This window comes from Mustela erminea, chromosome 7 (genome assembly GCF_009829155.1).
Source record: "Mustela erminea isolate mMusErm1 chromosome 7, mMusErm1.Pri, whole genome shotgun sequence".
Taxonomy (NCBI): domain Eukaryota; kingdom Metazoa; phylum Chordata; class Mammalia; order Carnivora; family Mustelidae; genus Mustela; species Mustela erminea.
Genome location: NC_045620.1, coordinates 59341898 through 59350665, shown reverse-complemented (window position 1 = coordinate 59350665; position 8768 = coordinate 59341898).

Genomic DNA, 8768 nt, shown 5'->3' with positions numbered 1-8768 from the left:
GATATGACTCGTGTCCTTATATAAACATGGCCATGTGAAGACACAGAGGCAAAGAGAGAACAACATTTAAAATGAAAGCAGAGATTGAATTATATATGCTTCTACAAGCCAAGGAACATTTGTGCCTATCAGAAACTGAAAGAGATAAGGACGAATATTTTCCTGGAGGTTTTAGAGGGAGCATGACCTGGCTAACATCTGATTTCGGACTTCTAGTCTTCAGAAGTATGAAATAATACACTTCTGTTGTTTTGAGTCACACAATTTGTGATGCTTTGTTATGGCAGCCCTAGGAAACTAACATATGTGCTAAATTCCTTATTTATCTATTTTTAGTTTTTCATAAACAAGAAATGTATTTGAGACTTTAAATATGGATTATAATTTCACTTTGATTTTTTTGATTCAAAGTTTATCTAGTTCTAGATTTCATAATTTCTAAGAAGTTTAAAAATCTATGCTTTTATTAATGACTTCTAGTTTTATTTTATTTTTTAAATTTAATTTTATTTTTTCAGTGTTCCAAGATTCATTCTTTATACACCACACCCAGTGCTCCATACAATATGTACCCTCCTTAATACCCACTACCAGGCTCATCCACCCATCCACCCTCCTTCCCTCCAAAACCCTCAGTTTGTTTCTCAGAGTCCACAGTCTCTCATGGTAACTCTCCCTCTCCAACTTCCCCCAATTCACTTCTCCTCTCCTTCTCCCAATGTCCTCCATGTTATTCCTTAGGCTCCACAAGTAAGTGAAACCCTATGATAATTGACTCTCTCTGCTTGACTTATTTCACTCAGCACAATCTCCTCTATTCCCGTCCATGTTGATACAAAAGTTGGGTATTCATCCTTTCTGATGGAGGCATAATACTCCATTGTATATGTGGACCATATCTTCTTTATCCATTTGTCTGTTGAAAGGCATCTTAGCTCTTTCCACAATTTGGCGGTTGTGACCATTGCTGCTATGAACATTGGGGTACAGATGGCCCTTCTTTTCACTACATGTGTATCTTTGGGGTAAATACCCAGAAGTGCAATTGCAGGGTCATAGGGTAGCTCTATTTTTAATTTCTTAAGGAATCTCCACAGTGTTGTCCAAAGTGGCTGCACCAACTTGCATTCCCACCAACAGTGAAAGAAGGTTCCCCTTTATCTACATCCTCTCCAACACTTGTTGTTTTCTGTCTTGTGACTTTTGGCCATTCTGACTGGTGTAAGGTGGTATCTCGATGTGGTTTTGATTTGAATCTCCCTGATGGCTAACGATGATGAACATTTTTTCATGTGTCAGAAGCCATGTCTTCTTTGGAGATGTGTCTGTTCATTTCTTCTGCCCATTTTTTGGCATGATTATCTGTTTTTTGAGAGTTGAGTTTGAGGAATTCTTTATAGATCTTGGATATCAGTCCTTTGTCTGTACTGTCATTTGCGAATATCTTCTCCCATTCCATGGATTGCCTCTTTGTTTTGTTGAGTGTTTCCTTTGCTATGCAGAAGATTTTGATCTTGATGAAGTCCCAAAAGTTCATTTTTGCTTTTGTTTCCTTTGCCTTTGGAGACGTGTCTTGAAAGAAGTTCCCGTGGCCAATGTTGAAGAGGTTACTGCCCATGTTCTTCTCTAGGGTTTTGATAGATTCCTGCCTCATGTTGAGGTCTTTTATCCATTTTGAGTTTATTTTTATGTATGGTATAAGAAAATGGTCAAATTTCATTTTTCTACACATAGCTGTCCAATTTTCCCAGCACTATTTACTAAAGAGACTGTCTTTTTTTTCACCGGATATTTTTTCCTGCTTTGCTGAAGATTATTTAACCATAGACCTGTAGGTCCATATCTGGACTCTCTACTCTGTTCCAGTGGTCTATGTGTCTGTTTTTGTGCCAGTACCATGCTGTCTTAGTGATCACAGCTTTGTAGGAAAGCTTGAAATTAGGCAATGTGATTGTTTTATTTTTTTCTTTTTCAACATTTCCTTAGCAATTTGGGGTCTTTTCTAGTTCATTTCCTTAGCAATTTGGGGGCTTTTCTGGTTCCATACAAATCTTAGGATTGTTTGTCCCAGCACTTTGAAAAATGACTATGATTGGGACTGCATTGAAAGTATAGATTGCTCTGCACAGTAAAGACATTCTAACAATGTTTATGCTTCTGATCCATGAGCATGGAATGCTTTTCCATCATTTTGTGTTTTCTTCAATTTCTTTCGTGAGTGTTCTGCAGTTCCTCGAGTACAGATCCTTTACCCCTTTGGTTAGGTTTATTCCAAGGTATGGTTCTTGAAGTTATAGTAAATGGAATCGATTTCCCTTTCTATATTTTTACTGTTAGTGTATCAGAAAGCAACTGATTTCTGTGCATTAATTTTGTGTCCTGCTACATTACTGAATTGCTCTATGAGTTCTAGTAGTTTGGGGATGAAATCTTTTGACTTTTCCATACAAAGTATCATATCATTTGTGAAGAGAGAGAGTTTGACTTCTTCTTTGCCAAATTGAATACCTTTATTTCTTTTTGTTTTCTGATTGCTGTTGCTAGGACTTCTAGTACTCTGTTGAACAGTGGTTAGAGTGGGCATCCTTGTCGTGTTCCTGATCTTAAAGGGAAGGCTGTCAACTTTTCCCCATTGAGAATGATATTCGCTGTGGGTTTTTCATAGATAGATTGTATGAAGTTGAGGAATGTTCCCTCTATCCCTATACTTTGAAGAGTTTTAATCAGGAATGGGTGTTGTATTTTTGTCAAATGCCTTCTCTGCATCAATTGAGAGGACCATGTAGTTCTTCTCTCTTCTGTTGATTTGTTCTATCACATTGACTGATTTGTGAATGTGGAGCCACCTTGCATCCCAGGGATAAATCCCTCTTGGTCATGGTGGATAATCTTTTTTAAAATTTTTTATTTTATTTTATTTTTAATTTTTTCAATTTATTTGTTTTCAGAAAAACAGTATTCATTATTTTTTTCACCACACCCAGTGCTCCATGCAATCCGTGCATAATAATACCCACCACCTGGTACCACCACCTCCCACCCCCCCACCACTTCAAACCCCTCAGATTGTTTTTCAGAGTCCATAGTCTCTCGTGATTCATCTCCCTTTCCAATTTACCCCAACTCCCTTCTCCTCTCTAACACCCCTTGTCCTCCATGATATTTGTTATGCTCCACAAATAAGTGAAACCATATGATAATTGACTCTCTCTGCTTGACTTATTTCACTCAGCATAATCTCTTCAAGTCCCATCCATGTTGCTACAAAAGTTGGGTATTCATCCTTTCTGAAGGAGGTGTAATACTCCATAGTGTATATGGACCACATCTTCCTTATCCATTCGTCCGTTGAAGGGCATCTTGGTTCTTTCCATAGTTTGGCGACCGTGGCCATTGTTGCTATAAACATTGGGGTACAGATGGCCCTTCTTTTCACGACATCTGTATCCTTGGGGTAAATACCCAGGAGTGCAATTGAAGGGTCATAGGGAAGCTCTATTTTTAATTTCTTGAGGAATCTCCACACTGTTCTCCAAAGAGGCTGCACCAACTTGCATTCCCACCAACAGTGGAAGAGGGTTCCCCTTTCTCCACATCCTCTCCAACACATGTTGTTTCCTGTTTTGTTAATTTTGGCCATTCTAACTGGTGTAAGGTGATATCTCAATGTGGTTTTAATTTGAATCTCCCTGAGGGCTAATGATGATGAACATTTCTTCATGTGTCTGATAGCCATTTGTATGTCTTGATTGGAGAAGTGTCTGTTCATATCTTCTGCCCATTTTTGGATATGTTTGCCTGTTTCGTGTGTGTTGAGTTTGAGGAGTTCATTATAGATCCTGGATATCAACCTTTTGTCTGTACTGTCATTTGCAAATATCTTCTCCCATTCCGTGGGTTGCCTCTTTGTTTTGTTGACTGTTTCCTTTGCTGTGCAGAAGCTTTTGATTTTGATGAAGTCCCAAAAGTTTATTTTCGCTTTTGTTTCCTTTGCCTTTGGAGACATATCTTGAAAGAAGTTGGTGTGGCTGATATCGAAGAGATTACTGCCTATGTTCTCCTCTAGGATTCTGATGGATTCCTGTCTCACGTTGAGGTCTTTTATCCATTTTGAGTTTATCTTTGTGTACGGTGTAAGAGAACGGTCGATTTTCATTCTTCTACATAGAGCTGTCCAGTTTTCCCAGCACCATTTGTTGAAGAGACTGTCTTTTTTCCACTGTATATTTTTTCCTGTTTTGTCAAAGATTAATTGACCATAGAGTTGAGGGTCCATATCTGGGCTCTCTACTCTGTTCCACTGGTCTGTGTCTGTTTTTATGCCAGTACCATGCTGTCTCGGTGATCACAGCTTTGTAGTAAAGCTTGAAATCAGGAAACGTGATGCCTGCAGCTTTATTTTTGTTTTTCAACATTTCCTTAGCAATTAGGGGTCTCTTCTGATTCCATACAAATTTTAGGATTATTTGCTCCAGCTCTTTGAAGAATATCGGTGGAATTTTGATCGGAATGGCATTAAAAGTATATATTACTCTAAGCAGTAGAGACATTTTAACAATGTTTATTCTTCCTATCCAAGAGCATGGAATGGTCTTCCATCGATTTGTGTCTTCTTCAATTTCTTTCATGAGTGTTCTGTAGTTCCTCGAGTACAGATCCTTTACCTCTTTGGTTAGGTTTATTCCCAGGTATCTTATGGTTCTTGGTGCTATAGTAAATGGGATCGATTCTCTAATTTCCCTTTCTGTATTTTCATTGTTAGTGTATAAGAAAGCCACTGATTTCTGCACATTGACTTTGTATCCTGCCACGTTGCTGAATTGCTGTATGAGTTCTAGTAGTTTGGGGGTGGAGTCTTTGGGTTTTCCACATAAAGAATCATGTCATCTACGAAGAGAGAGAGTTTGACTTCTTCATTACCAATTTGGATACCTTTTATTTCTCTTTGTTGTCTGATTGCTGTTGCTAGGACTTCTAATACTATGTTGAACAAGAGTGGTGAAAGTGGGCATCCTTGTCTTGTTTCTGATCTCAACGGGAAGGCTGCAAGCTTTTTCCCATTGAGGGTGATATTTGCTGTGGGTCTTTCATAGATAGATTTGATGAGGTTCAGGAATGTTCCCTCTATCCCTATACTATGAAGCGTTATAATCAGGAACGGATGTTGGATTTTGTCAAATGCTTTTTCTGCATCAATTGAGAGGACCATATGGTTCTTCTCTCTTCTCATATTAATTTGTTGTATCACATTGATTGATTTGCGAATGTTGAACCATCCTTGTAGCCCAGGGATGAATCCCACCTGATCATGGTAGATAATCTTTTTAATGTGCTCTTGGATCCTGTTTGCTAGGATCTTGTTGAGAATCTTAGCATCCATATTCATCGGCGATATTGGTCTAAAATTCTCCTTTTTGGTAGGTTCTTTGCCTGGTTTGGGGATCAGGGTAATGCTGGCTTCATACAAAGAGTCTGGAAGTTTTCCTTCTGCTTCAATTTTTTGAAACAGCTTCAGGAGAATAGGTGTTATTTCTTCTTTGGAGGTTTGGTAGAATTCCCCAGGGAATCCGTCAGGTCCTGGGCTCTTATTTTTTGGGAGGTTTTTGATCACTGCTTCAATCTCGTTATTAGATATCGGTTTATTCAGGTTGTCGATTTCTTCCTGGTTCAATTTTGGTAGTTTATATTTTTCCAGGAATGCATCCATTTCATCTAGGTTGCTAAGCTTATTGGCATATAACTGTTGATAATAACTTCTGATGATTGTTTCTACTTCCTTGGTGTTAGTTGTGATCTCTCCCTTTTCATTCATAATTTTATGAATTTGGGCTTTCTCTCTTTTCTTTTGGATTAGTGTGGCCAATGGTTTATCGATCTTATTGATTCTTTCAAAAAACCAGCTTCTAGTTTCATTGATATGTTCTACTGTATCTCTGGTTTCTACCTCATTGATCTCAGCCCTAATCTTGATTATTTCCCTTCTTATGTGTGGAGTTGGTTTGATTTGTTGTTGATTCTCCAGTTCTTTAAGGTGTAGAGACAGCTGGTGTGTTCTGGATTTTTCAATTTTTTTGAGGGAGGCTTGGATGGCTATGTATTTTCCCCTTAGGACCGCCTTTGCTGTATCCCATAGGTTTTGGATCAAAGTGTCTTCATTCTCATTGGTTTCCATGAATTGTTTCAGTTCTTCTTTGATCTCCTGGTTGATCCAAGCATTCTTAAGCAAGGTGGTCTTTAGATTCCAGGTGTTTGAGCTCCTTCTGAACTTTTCCTTGTGATTGAGCTCCAGTTTCAAAGCATTGTGATCTGAGAATATGCAGGGAATAATCTCAGTCTTTTGGTATGGGTTGAGTCCTGATTTGTGACCCAGTATGTGGTCTATTCTGGAGAAGGTTCCGTGTGCACTTGAGAAGAATGAGTATTCTGTTGTTTTAGGGTGGAATGTTCTGTATATATCTATGAGGTCCATCTGGTCCAATGTGTCATTCAATGCTCTTGTTTCTTTATTGATTTTCTGCTTCGATGATCTGTCTAATTCTGAGAGAGGCGTGTTAAGATCTCCTACGATTAGTGTATTCATATCAATATGACTCTTTATCTTGATTAACAGTTTTCTTAAGTAATTGGCTGCTCCCATATTGGGAGCATAGATATTTACAATTGTTAGATCATCTTGGTGGATAGTCCCTTTAAAGATTATGTAGTGTCCTTCTGTATCTCTGACTACAGTCTTTAGTTTGAAGTCTAATTTATCTGATATGAGAATCGCTACCCCAGCCTTCTTTTGAGGCCCATTGGCATGAAAGATGCTTCTCCATCCCTTCACTTTCAGTCTGCGTGTATCTTTAGGTTCAAAATGGGTCTCTTGTAGACAACATATGGATGGGTCCTGTCATTTTATCCAATCTGCAACCCTGTGCCATTTTATGGGTGCATTTAGGCCATTCACATTGAGAGTGATTATTGATAGATACATTTTTTATTGACATCGAGTTACCTTTGAAGTCTTTCTTTCTGTAGACTGTCTCTATATTTCTGTTCAATGCTATTCTTGGGATTTTTCCTCTTTTATGGATAGTCTTTTTAATGTACTGTTGGATCCTACTAGCTAGGATCTTGTTGAGAATCTTGGCATCCATATTCAACAGGAATATTGGTCTGAAATTCTCCTTTTTGATGGGGTCTTTGTCTATTTTGGGGATTAGGGTAATGCTGGCTTCAGAGAAAGAGTCTGGAAGTTTTCCTTCTGTTTCTATTTTTTTTTAACAGCTTCAGGAGAATAGGTATTATTTATTCTTTGAATGTTTGGTAGAATTCCCCAGGGAATCCATCATGTCCTGGGCTCTTGCTTTTTGGGAGGTTTTTGATCACTGCTTCAATCTTGTTACTAGATTTTGGTCTATTCCAGTTGTCAGTTTCTTCCTGTTTCAGTCTTAGAAGTTTATAGGTTTTTAAGAATGCATCTATTTCTTCTAGGTTTGTTAGCTTATTGGCATTTAACTGTTGATGATAATTTCTGCTGATTGTTTCTATTTCCTTGGTATTAGCAGTGATCTCTTTCTTTTCATTCATAATTTTATTAATTTGGGTCCTCTCTCTTTTCTTTTGGGTTAGTTTGGCCAGTAGTTTATGGATCTTACTGATTCGTTCAAAGAACAAGCTTCTAGTTTCATTGATATGTTCTACTGTATCTCTAGTTTCTAACTCATTGATCTCTGCTCTAATCTTGATTATTTCCCTTCTTGTGCATGGGGTTGGCTTAATTTGTTGTTGATTTTCCAGTTCTTGAAGGTATAAAGAGAGTTGATGTATTCAGAATTTTTCAGTTTTTTTGAGTGAGGCTTGGATGGCTATGTATTTCCCCCTTAGGACAGCCTTTATCATATCCCATAGGTTTTAGACCAGTGTATTTTCATTCCAATGGTTTCCACTGAATTGTTTAAGTTCTTCTTTGATTTCCTTGTTTCAAACTTTCTTGAGCAGGTTGGTCTTTAGCTTCCACGTGTTTGAATTCCTTCCAAGCTTTTACTTGTGGTTGAGTTCCAGTTTCAAAGCATTGTGGTCTGAGAATATGCAAGGAATAATCTCAATCTTTTGGTATCGGTTGAGTCCTGATTTGTGATCCAGTATGTGGTCTATTCTGGAGAAAGGTCCATGTGCGCTTGAGAAGAATGAGTATTCTGATGTTTTAGGGTGGAATGTTCTGTATATATCTATGAGGTCCATCTGGTCCAATGTGTCATTCAAGCTCTTGTTTCTTGGGGCACCTGGGTGGCTCAGTGGATTAAAGTCTCTGCCTTCGGCTCAGTTCATGATCTCAAGGTCCTGGGATTGAGCCCCACATCGGGCTCTCTGCTCAGCAGGGAGCATGCTTCCCTTCCTCTCTCTCTGCCTGCCTCTCTGCCTACTTGTGATCTCTGTCTGTCAAATAAATAAATAAATAAATAAATAAATAATTTTTAAAAATGGTCAAAGCTCTTGTTTCTTTATTGATTTTCTCCTTGGATGATCTATTACTGAGAGTGGCATGTTAAGATCACCTACAATTAATGTATTCATATCAATATGACTCTTTATTTTGTTTAACAGTTGGCCTATGTAGTTGACTGCTTCCATATTGGGGACATAAATATTTATAATTGTTAGATCTTCTTGGTCGATAGACCCTTTAATAATGATGTAGTATCCTTCTGTATCTTCGACTACAGTTTTTAGCTTAAAACCTAATTTATCTGATATAAAAATCACTACCCCAGCTTTCTTTGAGG